The 13,998-nt window shown below is 40.3% G+C and overlaps 1 pseudogene; it reads left to right on the forward strand.

Annotated features, from left to right (window-relative positions):
• Window positions 1-1,953: 1,953 nt before the first annotated feature.
• On the forward strand, window positions 1,954-13,203 carry LOC132816223 (patched domain-containing protein 3-like; annotated as a pseudogene).
• Window positions 13,204-13,998: the final 795 nt, after the last annotated feature.

Below are 13,998 nucleotides of genomic sequence, written 5' to 3' on the forward strand. Positions count from 1 at the left end.
TGAGTAGTCACAGATGGTGCTGAATATTGTGCAATCATTGGCGAACATCTCCACTTCTAACGTTATGATGGAGGGAAGGTCATTGATGATGCAGCGAAAGATTATTCCACCCATGATACTCTCCTGAGGAACTCCTGCAGAGATTGTCCTGAAGCTGAGATGGCTGACCTCCAATAACCACAATCATCATCCGATGTGCCAGCTATGACTCCAACAAGCAGAGAGTTTCCCCCAATTCCCATGGGTTCCAATTTTGCCAGGACACCTTGATGTCACACCCGGTTGAATGTGGCCATGATGTCAAGGGCTGTCACTCATATCTCATCTTTGTAATTCAGCTTTTTTGTCCGTGTTTGAATCAAGGCTGTTATGAGGTCAGGAGCTGAGTGGCTTTAGTAGAACCCAAACTGGCTGTCAGTGAGCAGGTAAATAACAAAATCAAGAATCACATCAACCAGTGCAGTGCCTGTAACAAGTACTAAGCTTGGCAACTAGAGAGCTGCTGTTTACACATGACATCTCAGGTAGACCATGGAACATGCTGGGAGTGAAAGTGTTGACACTTGCAGGGACTGATAAGTTGTCACGATTGACTACTATTCTGAAAATTATTTATTAGCTAAATTTGTGATTGTCATGGAATTGTGCTGTGCAAATGGCTGATAATATGACGTGAAAGTGGTGATCAGCAAAATCAAGCTAAAATTAAGGTTAACTTTTATTAAAATCAAGAGTCACACCTCTTTCCAGGGTGATGTAGGCAAGTCTTGATGAGTTAATTGATCAAATCTACATGGAAAAAATTATGTAAACGCCCTTAAGCTTAAAAAAATTTCAATAAGTCGCCAATATCAGGAAGGCTCATTGTGTTGCATTGTAAGTCAAACTAGCATAAACAAAAGTCTATTAATGTTGTATAAAACCAATTTACTCTTATGCCAAGCCACAAACCTGTTTTAAGAGAAATGAGTAAGGCTACAGAAATCCTTACCAGTCCCTGGCTCTGTGAAGCAGCCGTATTAATCATTGATCCACCATGCCACCCTTACATGTGTTAAAAAATATATAAACACAAATTTTGCATGACTATAATCCCAACTGAGCTGACAATGCATCAACTGCCACAATCCTGGGAGCTCATGATCATAATGCACTGGGAACTCTGAGGATATTAAAATCTTTTGTGTTCTCAGTCCAGCTCCATGTCTGGTCTTGCCTAGGGAGTTGCCTTAAAGCTTCCTTTGTAAAAAGCTAGGTGCAGGAAAAATCTACCCATGGGTTTGACCATTCCCATGAACACCTGTGCATTCCCTAATGATGGGATCTCCCTTCTCTTATTTTTTTGTGGCTCATTACTTCCACAAACTTTGTTATAGGTTTATAGAATTTGACTTTCTCATTTAGTGTAAAATCTACATGTTATACAGCATGGAATGCCTCCTTTGATCACGTTCTTTTTTCAATCAATGATAGATATCATTAATCATTAATATCAATATCATTAATATGATAAATGACTTCCAATCATGACCTGTTCAGTTTGGACTTTTTGGGCTGAAAGGCCTGTTTCAAGGTGTATGACTCTATGTCTCTATCACAGCACTGATGAAAGGATGGTCTGACAACATCTTGGATATACCTGTTGGTGGAAGACTTTATTGGTTATTCAGAAATGAATTGCCAGCCCAGAATGGTAAACTGTACAAAGGAATAGACTTATTATCCTTAAGGGATTGAAAGGAAAGATGCTAAAACATACCTATGCAAGAATTGAGTCATGTCTAAAGAAGAAATGTGTTCTCCTGGCCAAGCATTTTAAAAAAAAAATTGCTGTGGGATGTCGGTGTCACCGGCTGGCCAGCATTGATTGCCTATCCCTACTTTCCCTTGAGAAGGGGGTGGTGAGCTGTCTTCTTAAACAGCTGCAGTCCATGTGCTGTAGATTGACCCACAATGCCATTAGGAAGATATTTCCCAGAGTTTGATCCAGTGACAATGAAGGTAAAGTGATATATTTCCAAGTCAGTCTGGTGAAAGGTTTGGAGGGGAAGTTGCAGTGAGGATATGGGCCTCTGGGAGGTAGGACAAAATGGCTGAAGGACCTGAATAAAATAGCTTCTGCATTGCTAAATTAGGTTAGACAAAATGATTCACTTTGTAATCTCTAAAGCTATATAAATAACTAACCACTAAAACCACCAGCATGAAGAAGTAGATAGATAAGATGCAGAAATACTAACCACACTCTGCAAACTACGAGTCTTTGTAAAGGGAAGTGCTAGCCGCACTCTGAAAGCTGCAATGATGACCTAATCATTGTGACTTAATTTGTTTATAAATCAAAATCATTGGTTCAAGCGACTATCAATGAAGTGATATCCTGTATTAATTGGTTGTTACTATGCGATCATGTTCCATGTCTGACTATGAACAATGTATATAAACCTGATGCAAACTGTAAAGTTGTTGGATTCTTTTGATTGCCAAGAAGTTTTCATACTTCTGGGTGAATCAGAGTCTGCCAACCCAGCGCTGTAACATACAATTAATGATTGCTTGTATGTTTGACAAGGAGTCGTTTACTGGTGTGTTTAATGACAGATCGCGGAACTGAGAAACCCCACCCCAAGGATTGAGAAGTCTTCATTTGGTGCCATGACTCGACTCAGTATGGACAGACCATTGACCTTGAGTCCTCCGCGATTAGGTATTGAGGAATCAGCCATCCCAAACGTGAGTATTTCCTCCTCCATTTGGTTTTCCTCCCACTTATTTTGGGGCGGACTCGACTCTTCACTGATTTTCGTCTTGATCCAAACTGACAAATTATCGATCACAGAAATCTACACCTATAAAAGTTTCAATACAGATTTCTGATTAACAGTTAAAAAAAACGAAAGGCTTAAAGATTATAAGTTTAGAATTATACGTGGTGTCGACATTGAGACACAAAAAGGTAGCAGGAGGGATAGTACAGAATTGGAAAGTGGTTATTCTCTCGGAGGGTCTGCAGTAGGGATCCTGATGAATGGATTGGGATTGGGGACTGAGGATAGGTCAAGTAAGTCATCTACTGATAGAGAGGAATAAGATACTACTAACTCAGGGGTGAAGAGTGACCTGTGGACCTGTATAAATAAGTTGTTTGTGAATTGAGGAGTTTCCTCTATCAGGCTTCTCTTTTGTCAAGCAGGCCCATCCTGAAAAACGTAATGGTGCTCCTGGGCCTCCTTAAAACATTTACCAAAGGGACGGGTTGATCATTTCTATCTTCACTGGGCTTATGTTTGCAGGTAAAATCAAAAAGACAGGTTTGGTACTGATATGGTAATTTCTACTGTCCAGATGGACCATATGGTCACTCTGATGTAAAAGTCCATTGCAATAATCAACCTTAGTCATGCTCCACATGTTAAAGGCATCTGGTCCGGTGCACTAGATGGTATCTCCTCGGTATAGGTGGTAGATAATCTTGGATCATTCCGGATCACATCGATTCTTAGTGACTTTCCCCTTCAGGATGTCGTAAGTGATCAAACAGGTCAATAAGTAGGTGATCTCCCACATGTCTCCCCTCTTAGTTCAAGTGTCTGTAATAAGAATACCGTTAAAACAACAGTAAAAATCAAAATCCCAAATGGACAGGATCTCGGTTCCCTAGGATTCCAGTATTATATCCTTCTCTCCCCCCTTTTGATTGGCGCGGTCAAGTAATTTACAATGGTGCAGGTGTACATAAGCTGAGCGACCAGTGATTTTGACTGTCATAGGGGTGGTAGGTAAACCTGGAAGGAGCCATCCTAATGAGGTTGGAGACCTTTGTGAGTCCAGTTCTTGACAAGTAGGAGAAAGTGAGGACTGCAGATGCTGGAGATCAGAGATGAAAAATGTGCTGCTGGAAAAGTGCAGCAGGTCAGGCAGCATCCAAGGAGCAGGAGAATCGACGTTTCAGGCATAAGCCCTTCTTCAGGAATCCTGAAGAAGGGCTTGTGCACGAAACATCAATTCTCCTGCTCCTTGGATGCTGCCTGACCTGCTGAGCTTTTCCAGCAACACATTTTTCAGTTATTGACAAGTACCAATGAACGTGGCTCCACCGTGACGAGGCTGAAAGGGAGGAGACATCGCTGTAGGTTACATGCATCTGGGAGTAAAAGGCAAGCACAATGTTCCTTAGAGCAAGAACATAACCAATCATTTCTTCCACCATGTGGTGGAAGTAGACTGAGGACGGAGTTGAATCGTTTCAAGGAGTATGGAACGGGTGACAGTCGAGAATCTCAGCTGGAGACTGGCGTGTCTCCCGCAGGCGTGGATTGTGGTCAAAGAATAAGGTCAAAGACAGCAGCATTATCCAAGAGAGGACAGTCTCAGCCATTAGTTTGGCAAGTTTAGTCTTAAGAGTCAGGTTAAGACGTTCAACAAGGCTGGTAGCCTGAGGACGGTAAGCACAATACAGTTGCAGATGAATAGAAAACTGGGAACAGAGTTCTTCATTAATATAACCCACAAAGCGCAGCCCATTTTGTCAGCTCATGCACACAGGTATACCGAAGCAGGAAATAATTTCCTTAAGCAAAACCTTTACTACAGTCTCCGTAGTAACATGAGCAGTAGGGTAAGCTTCAATCCACTTAGAAAAGACATCAACAATAACCAAAACATATTTATAACATTGGCATTTACTCAACTCAATGTAGTCCAGTTGGAATATCTCAAAAGGGCTGCCAGGCGAAGGGTATATTCCTCTTCTCACAGGGATCGCCCCTTGCTAGGGTTATACTCCTGATAGATCGAGCAATAGTCACTAACCCTCTGAGCCAACAAAGGTGTTCAGACGTAAGTCACTGACCGCTCTGGCGGCTTCCTTTCTGTCAGAAGTTGTTTACTTGCACCTCTGCATCTTTCTCAGCAATTTGTCACTGAAACTGCTGTACAGTATAACGCTGTCACTGCGGACTTCAGTTCAAAATCCAACAAGTACCAAGATAAAAAACTGTAACTGACAGTGAATGATGGTTTAAAATTTCCAAAGATGATTTGAAGAAATTCTGGGTCACTCAACACTGGAATTTGGAATAGTAGTCTTGCACTATAGAGAGATTGGATGAGTTTGGAAGCTTTGGGAGGACAGAATAGAATGTTACAAAATAAAAAGGGAAAAGGAAGATAGATCAAGATGTTCTCATTTACAAATGGGAACAGAATGGGAACAGCCATTTTGCCCACTTCTTATGGTGTTCAAAAGATGCCTCTTGCAAAATATCTGCCCTTTACTCCTGTGGACCTGACCGGAATCACTTCTCAAACATTTCAATGACCTATTTTAACAAACCCTGCCTCATATACACCAAACCAGGCTATTATTTCTTCATCCAAGATAAAGCTACCAATTTCCTTATCCTTGATAGTAAAGATGTTCTCCATAAGTTTGCTATTGGACCCCTTGTTCCCAGAACAGTACCTTGTCCTGACAAGTGGACAAGTCAATGGAACCTTCATCTGAAGAGGACACAGCTGTCGGTCTCAGCTGCCTTTTGCTCCAAGTAGAAGGATCCCAAGGGACTGGGGAACAATTCAGGACACTTGAAAGACTGGGAAATTCTGAGTACCCTGAGTTTGGGAGGGTCAACAGGGATAATAAGTCAAAAGAACTGCAATTATCTCACCTGTGGCCTGACTATTCTAGGAAATAAGACCAAAGAGACTCTGGAGCTGATCAAACTGGGATTATCAGATCTGCGTCTTTACTCTATGCAGAATAGGTACACCTTAGACTATAGCTGAAAATGTGTTACTGGTTAAAGCACAGCAGGTTAGGCAGCATCCAAGGAACAGGAAATTCGACGTTTCGGGCCAGAGCCCTTCATCAGGAATGCCATTCCTGATGAAGGGCTCTGGCCCAAAACGTCGAATTTCCTGTTCCTTGGATGCTGCCTAACCTGCTGTGCTTTAACCAACAACACATTTTCAGCTCTGATCTCCAGCATCTGCAGACCTCATTTTTTATACCTTAGACTATATCCTAGCCTGAGAAGGTGGAGTCTGTACAATTGTCCAAGACAAATGCATTATGGACTATATTACTAAGATACAAAATAAGATTCAGATGTTCCTTGACAGAATGATTGAAGGGACCAGTTGGGGAAACTGGGGATCAGGCTCTTGGTACAATTGGCTTTTCAATTTAGCGATGTGTATCAGAATCATTCTCCTCTGTCTGTTTGTGGTATTGCTATTGTTGTGTTTAATTGCTAAACCTAAGAACACCCCTAATGATATAGACTCATTCCAGAAGATGCTTCTTTTGCAATCCAATGGCTCACCCTCATGTGTTAATGGCGATGATAAAGTGACCAGGTGAGCAACGAGGATGGTGGTGCTGCTCAAGAGGATGTTGATGGCTGGAATGTCTTGAAGGGCATTCGTTTGGATTGGCCTTCCCTTTTCGTGATCACAGAGCGATCAAAGGAGGGGGATTGAGGATATGGGCCTTTGGGAGGTAGGACAAAATGGCTGAAGGAGCTGCACAAAATGGCTTCTGAATTGCTAAATTAGATTAGACAAAATGGTTCACTGTGTCATCTCTAAAGCTGTATAAATAAATAACCACTAAAACCACTATCATGAAGAAATAGATGGATAAAAAGCAGAAAAACTAACCTGCAAGCTACAAGTCTTTGTAAAGGGAAATATGAACCACACTCTGTAAGCTGCGAGCCTTTGTAAAGGAAAGTGCTAGCCGCACTCTAAAAGCTGCAAGTCTTTGTAAAGATGACCTAATCATTATGACTTAACTTGTTTATAAATCAAAATCATTGGTTCAAGCGACTATCAATGAAGTGATATCATATGTTGATTGGTTGTCACTATGCGATCATGTTCCATGTCTGACTATGAACAATGTATATAAACCTGATGCAAACTCTGTAAAGTTGTTGGATTCTTTTGATTGCCAAGAAGTTTTCATACTTCTGGGTGAATCAGAATCTGCCAACCCAGCGCAGTAACATACAATAACTGATTGCTTGTATGTTTGACAAGGAGTCGTTTACAGGTGTGTTTAATGACCAATTGCGGAACCGAGAGACCAATCCCCGGGGATTCAGATCTTCAATGAAAATGAACCTTCCAGCTCAGCGAGCAAATCTACATCCTGAACCTCAACTTGAGCTACAAATCTTCTCACAAACTCAAATCACAGACCTGTTGACCTAATGTCTATGGTGGGGAATGTGTTGGAGGCCATAATCGAGGATAGGGTAACTGAACACCTCACAAATTTTCAGTTAATCAGGGAGAGCCAGCATGGATTTGTGACACAGCGGTTATGTCTGACAAACATCTTTGAATTTTTCTGAAGAGACCACTTAGGTCGTGGACAGGGGAATGTCTGAGTGTTGTTTATCCAGAAATGCCTTCTGGAAATCCATGTAAAGTCCCACAAAAGAGACTGTTAACTAAGGTAGAAGCCCATGGAATTGAGGGCAAATTACTGACATGGCTGGCAATTTGTTTGAGTGACGGGCAACAGAAAGTAGGGATAATAGGTAGATACTGAAATTGGCAGGACAGACTAGTATTATCCCATAAGGATGTGTGATAGGGGCTTAATTATTTGTGCTTTATTAACAACTTGGAAATTGGCATAGTAAGTCACATATCCAAATTTGTTAATGTCACAAAGTTAGGCAGAAGTGCAGACAGTGTAGATGATCGTATAAAATTACAAAGGGACATTGATAGACAAGGTGAATGGGCAAAACTATGGCAGATAGATTTCAATATGAGCACGCGAAAGGTTATTTTGGACAGAAGAAAGGATAGATCAGAGTACTTTGTAGATGATATGATACAGTGGAAGTCCAAACAGAATGGGGGTGTTTACAATCATAGATCTTTAAAATACCACAAAGAGGTGCAGAAAATAATCAAGGTGGCCAGTAGAATGCTGGCCTTGAAACCGAGAGGACTGGAGTTTAAGAACGTAGAACTTATATGGCAGCTTTACAAAACCCTGCTTAGACCCCACTTGGAGTACAGTCAGTTCTGCTATAATGCTTGTTTTTCAAGCTATAACGTGATTGAAAAATTTAGACCATTTATAGAACACAAACTTTCCTTACCTGTATTGGTTATAACATGATTCTGGCCCCCATTAGTTTGAAAGATGCTGCTATTAAGTAATTTTCTAATAACGCAGGTCATATGGGAATGGAACGATTGTGTTATATCAGAACCAACTGTACGGTAAATAATCTGGGCACCACACCTGAGGAAGGATAAACTGGCCTTTGAGAGAGTATAAAGTAGTTTTACAAGACTGATACCTGGACTTCAGAGGTTAAGTTATGAGGAGAGATTATACAAATTTAAGTCTGTTTTCTCCAGAATTTAGAAGGTTAAGGGATGAACTGATCAAGCTCTTAAAAATAATAACAAGAAAGAATAGGTTGGAAAAAGATAAACTATTTCCACTGGTTGGAGATTCTAGAACTGCTGGGCATAGTCTAAAATGTAGGACCAGATCATTCAGGAGAGATCTTAGGAAGCATTTGTATACACACATGATAGCAGTTTGCAACTCTCTTCCAAAACAGCAGTCGATACTAGATCAGTTGGTAATTTTAAAATCTGAAATGGATAATTTTTTGTTAAGCATTAAGCGGTATTGGTCAAAAGCAGGTACATGGAGTTAGGCCACAGATCTACCAGGATGTTATTGAGCGTGAGAACAGGCTTGAGGCGCTGAATGACTTACTCCTGTCCCTATGTTCTGGAGACTTAAGACTGTATGAACCTCCTATGTTATAGCATATTAATTTTATGTTAAACCTAGCCACCGTTCCACGTCTTAAGAGCTCTTAAGACACTCCCTCTGTGACCAGGTTTTGGTCCCAATACAGTTTGGTGTTATATTTTGGTAGGTGACTTCTGTGAATCCTCTTAGGGGAATTTCCTACCTTAATAATGCTATATAAATGCAAGTTGTTGTTGATGCACTTCAATGTCAACACTTTATTTGTTCTTTGTTCTTTTCACTGAATTGGACCCAGTCATGGGTGGACAGACTGCTGAGTAATCTCTCAATACAAACATTTCTAATTTGAATCACAACTTGTACTGGACAGGTTTTATGCATTATATGCCATAATCCATTTTGTTAAAATCAGTTTATAATCATTGTTTCTGTCTTTGTCTTTCAGAATAATGAATTTGTTGAATTGAAAACCTTGGAACCCCAGTTCTGTTCTTATCTTGGCTTGGTATCAGACGGATTGTATTGAAAAACCTCTTTGTAGAGCCTTCAGAAAACTGGGAACTTGTGTTGGTCAGAATCCTTGGTGGTTCTTGTTGATTCCTCTGTTTGTTTCTGGAGGATTAGGGGCAGGATTTTGTTTCTTTGCTCAAAATGAAAGCAATAACATAGAGGATCAATTCACACCCATTAATGGGCCAGCAAAGTCAGTGAGAGAATTTATTAAAGAGCATTTTCCAACCAATGATTCTCAATTTTTCTCCAGACAGAGAATTTATACAGAGGGGACATTTGCTTCTTTGATTGCTGTTTCAAAAGATGGCAATATTCTGTCAAAAGTAGCATTTGAAGAGATTCTGTTTCTTGATAAGAAAATCAAAGACTTTCAAATTATTGATAATGGCACAGCCTACAATTATTATAACCTTTGTACAAAATAACAGACACTTGTTTCTCAAATGCACTCTTACATTTGTTACACTATGATCCTCTCCTGGTTGAGAGTACAAATATTTCTTACCCAATAGCAAATCATGCTTTTATTGCTAGTACAGTGGGTGGTGTTGAATTAGATGGAAGTGGAACTATTATAACAATGGCAAAAGCTTTAAAGTTACGTCATCCATTAAAAGAAGATGATGAAGCATATAAGAGTCTCAGTTTGCTGTGGATTGAAAAGTTTCTTAGTGAATTCCCAATGGACCTTACATATTCACTTCATATTGAGGTAAGGATTTAACGTACGCAGGTTATCACTTGGAGAATTCCCACTCTTGTCTGAGTAGAATTTGACCTTGCAGCATGATCAGAATAGATGTCAAGGCCTGGATGGCCAATCCATAATTCATGTGATAATAGCCAGATTTATGAAAGATCAGTTCTTATTTCAGTTGTATCTGCAAGTTCCTATTGCTAGGGAAACATATGATGCTTTTTTATGATGTCTTTGTAAGCTATAGTGCCTTACACTTTTAAGGGATACATCAAAGCACTGCATATGCTGTATTATTGCAGTACCATCTTTGTTGTGTTAGTAAATAGCATACTTGACAAAGTAATCCACCATGCAAAACAATTTCTCAAATCATGAGAGACATGGGTAGGGTAAATAGACAAGATCTTTTCCCTGGCATTCGGGTATCTAGAGGGCATAGGTTTAGGGTGAGGGGAATCATTTTAAAGAGTCCTGGGGGCAACCTTTTCCTGCCAAGGGTGCTGCGTGTATGGAATGAGCTGCTAGAAGAAAGTGAGAACTGCAGATGCTGGAGACCAGAGTTGAAAAATGTGATGCTGGTAAAACACAGCAGGCCAGGCCGCATCCGCGGAGCAGGAGAATCGACGTTTCATGTCCTGAAGAAGGGCTTATGCCCGAAACATCGATTCTTCTGCTCCTCAGATGCTGCCTGGCCTGCTGTGTTTTTCTAGTATCACATTTTTCAACACAGAGCTGCTAGAGGAAGAGATGGAGGCTGGTAGAATTATAACATTTAGAAGGCATCTGGATGGGTATATTAATAGGAAGGATTTAGAGGGATATGGGCCAAGTGCTGGCAAATAGGATTAGATTGGTCAGTATAGATGAATTGGACTGAGACTCTATGACTCTTAGATTCACTGCACGTGGTCAGTCAACCCAAACTGTTTGTATGACAAACCTGTCACCCAAGGAATTAGTCTAGCACACCTTCACCACATTATTTCTGCCAATTGTATTTTCCTTCAGTAAGGAAACTAAAACTGCATGCAGTACATTAGGTGTGGTCTCACCAAGGCCCTATGCAGCTGCAGTGAGACTTCATTGCTCTTGTACTCAAACCCTCTTGCAATGAAGGCCACTGTAACATTTGCTTTCCTAACTGCTTGTGGGGTATCTGCATGCTTGCTTTCAATCAGTGATGTGCAAGGTCGCCCATGTCCCTTTGTGCATCAAAATCTACCACTTATATCGTATGTTTTCATTTTGTTTTTCCAACCAACATAGACAACTTCAAGTGTTTGCCCTCTCACTCAATATGACTGAATCATTTTGTAGCCTCTTCACTTTCTCCTCACCATTCTTGTTTCATCTTATTTCTGTGTAGTCAGCAAACCTGGACATGCTACATTTGATTCCCTCATCCAAATTATTGGTTCAGAAGATATGGTGAATTGCTGGGCCCCATGCAGTGAACCTGTGTGACTTCACTAACTGACACATTCTGCTCTGAAAAACACCCACTTATTGCTACTTTCTGTTTCCCGTTTGCTAACCAACTCTTAATCCGTGCCAGTATGTTAACCCCAACTGGGTGTGCTTTAGTTTTGTGTACAAACCTTAAATGTCAGTCCTCAAAGTTTTCTGAATATCCAAATGCATCACAAATTAGTCCTCGATCATCTATCCTATTAGTTTTGTCCTGTAAAAAACCCAGCTCCATTCATTGTTGAACATGATTTTCCAATCATCCATTGATGTTGAATTCATAGCGTCACAGAATTGTGGTGCAGAAGGAAGCCATTCAACTCCTCATGTCAGCATTAGCTTGAAGTATTTTAACTTTGTGCTGCTCTCATGCCTTTTCCCCAAATCTCTGCACACTGTATTTAGTTAAACAGAAAACAATTCCCTCAACTGAACTGTTGCTCCCGATGCGGTCTCCTCTACGTTGGGGAGACTGGGCGCCTCCTAGCAGAGCGCTTTAGGGAACATCTCCGGGACACTCGCACCAATCAACCACACCGCCCGTGGCCCAACATTTCAACTCCCCCTCCCACTCTGCCGAGGACATGGAGGGCTTCCTTCACTGCCGCTCCCTCGCCACCAGATGCCTGGAGGAAGAACACCTCATCTTCCACCTCAGAACACTTCAACCCCAGGGCATCAATGTGGACTTCACCAATGTGGACTTTCCTCATTTCCCCTTCCCCCACCTCATCCTAGTTTCAAACTTCCAGTTCAGCACAGACTTGTCCAGACTTGTCCAACCTGCCCAGCTCCTTTTCCACCTATCTACTCCACCCTCTCCTCCCTGACCTATCACCTTCATCTCCTCACCCATTGTACTCTATGCTACTCTCTCCCCACCCCCACCTCCCTCTAGCTTATCTCTCCATGCTTCCAGCTCACTGCCTTTATTCCTGATGAAGGGCTTTTGCCCGAAACATCGATTTCGCTATTCTAAAAAGATGTCAATAGGTATAAAGGAGAAGAATACATTCATTGGAAATTTACTTAAATTTTTTAAGTGTGTCGCTTCATTTCAACAAGATATCGAGCTGTCGGAAGATAATATGAGAATTAAGAAACTTGACAAATCAGTGTAGAATCCCTTTACTTGTGTATCATCCAGCATTCACCTATTTTGATCAATTTCTTGTGATAGTGACCAATACAGTCCAGAATGTAATTATAGCAGCTATTGCTATGTTGATCATTTCTTTACTATTAGTACCTAATCCAGTTTGTTCTTTATGGGTAACATTTGCTATTGCATCTGTTTTAGTGGGTGTGGCTTGTTTTATGGCTTTCTGGGGTGTCAACTTGGATTCCATATCTATGATTAATCTGGTCATTTGTATTGGATTTTCTATGGATTTTACAGCTCATATTACATATGCATTTGCTTCAAATGATAAAGCAAATGCCAGTGAGCGAGCCATTGATGTGCTATACAGCCTTGGCTATCCCATTCTACAGGGGGCTCTTTCAACTCTTCTGGGTGTTGCAGTGTTGTCTATTGCAGGTAGTTACATATTTAGAACATTTTTTAAGATCACGTTTCTGTTAATTTTTTGGTGCTGTTCATGGTATTATATTTATGCCAGTGTTTTTGACATTTTTACAAGCTTGTGGCAAACAGAATAATGGTGCCTCAAATGGACAAAGTAGTAATGCCCACAGCTACCGGCATGTTCATCATAGCAAAGTAAATGGAGATGCTTCTTGTGAACTGACAGAAAAATAATAACAGTTGCTGTTATATGAGATTAAAGAGATCTGTAGCAACTTTATTAACTTGCTCATTTCTTAACAGTGATCCCAGGGCTTAAAGGATAAACTTCGTTAGAAGTACAAGAATAACTTTTTCCCCAATAAAATTTTATAACTTGCATAAATTGAGTTATCGAAGAATTAAATAAATGACCTACTCAAATGTTTTTATACCAAAGAAAATTACCATTGGTCCAACTTGTTCTGCATAGCCATGCACCATCCAATATAAGCATCTTTCTTCCACTCCCATCAATTTGAAATCAAAAGCAATAACATCCCCTATTACACTTTGATGTTTCCTAAGGACCTCAATACAATGGAGCTCTTCAATTTCCACAGGATTAGTTTCCTCTTACAGACCTGAAAAGCAATAATTCCTTAATACTTAAAAGAATATTTCTTGATTGATAATATTTTCAATGCTTTCATCTTAAAATTTCCTCTTTGTCAATTCTTTCAATTAGCCGTTCACTTTGGTTCCTTAGTCAAATGTTTGTCTTCCAGGACTTTGAAATAAATATAAATATTGTTATAGTGAACATAATATATAATGCTCTCAAATCAAAAGGTTATTCATAGTAAAGCAAATATGAATTATAACAAACTGTGTCTCCACCACTGTTGTTATCAAGCTGGTTGTGACATCCAGCACTGGATGAGTAGAAATTACCTGTAATTGACTATTTGGAAAATTACAATGATTGTTTTCAGTCATCCTTCCAACTCAGTTCTCTCAGACTTGACTCTATCTCTTAGTTCCAGTCTT

Source organism: Hemiscyllium ocellatum, chromosome 5, assembly GCF_020745735.1.
Source record: "Hemiscyllium ocellatum isolate sHemOce1 chromosome 5, sHemOce1.pat.X.cur, whole genome shotgun sequence".
Classification (NCBI taxonomy): domain Eukaryota; kingdom Metazoa; phylum Chordata; class Chondrichthyes; order Orectolobiformes; family Hemiscylliidae; genus Hemiscyllium; species Hemiscyllium ocellatum.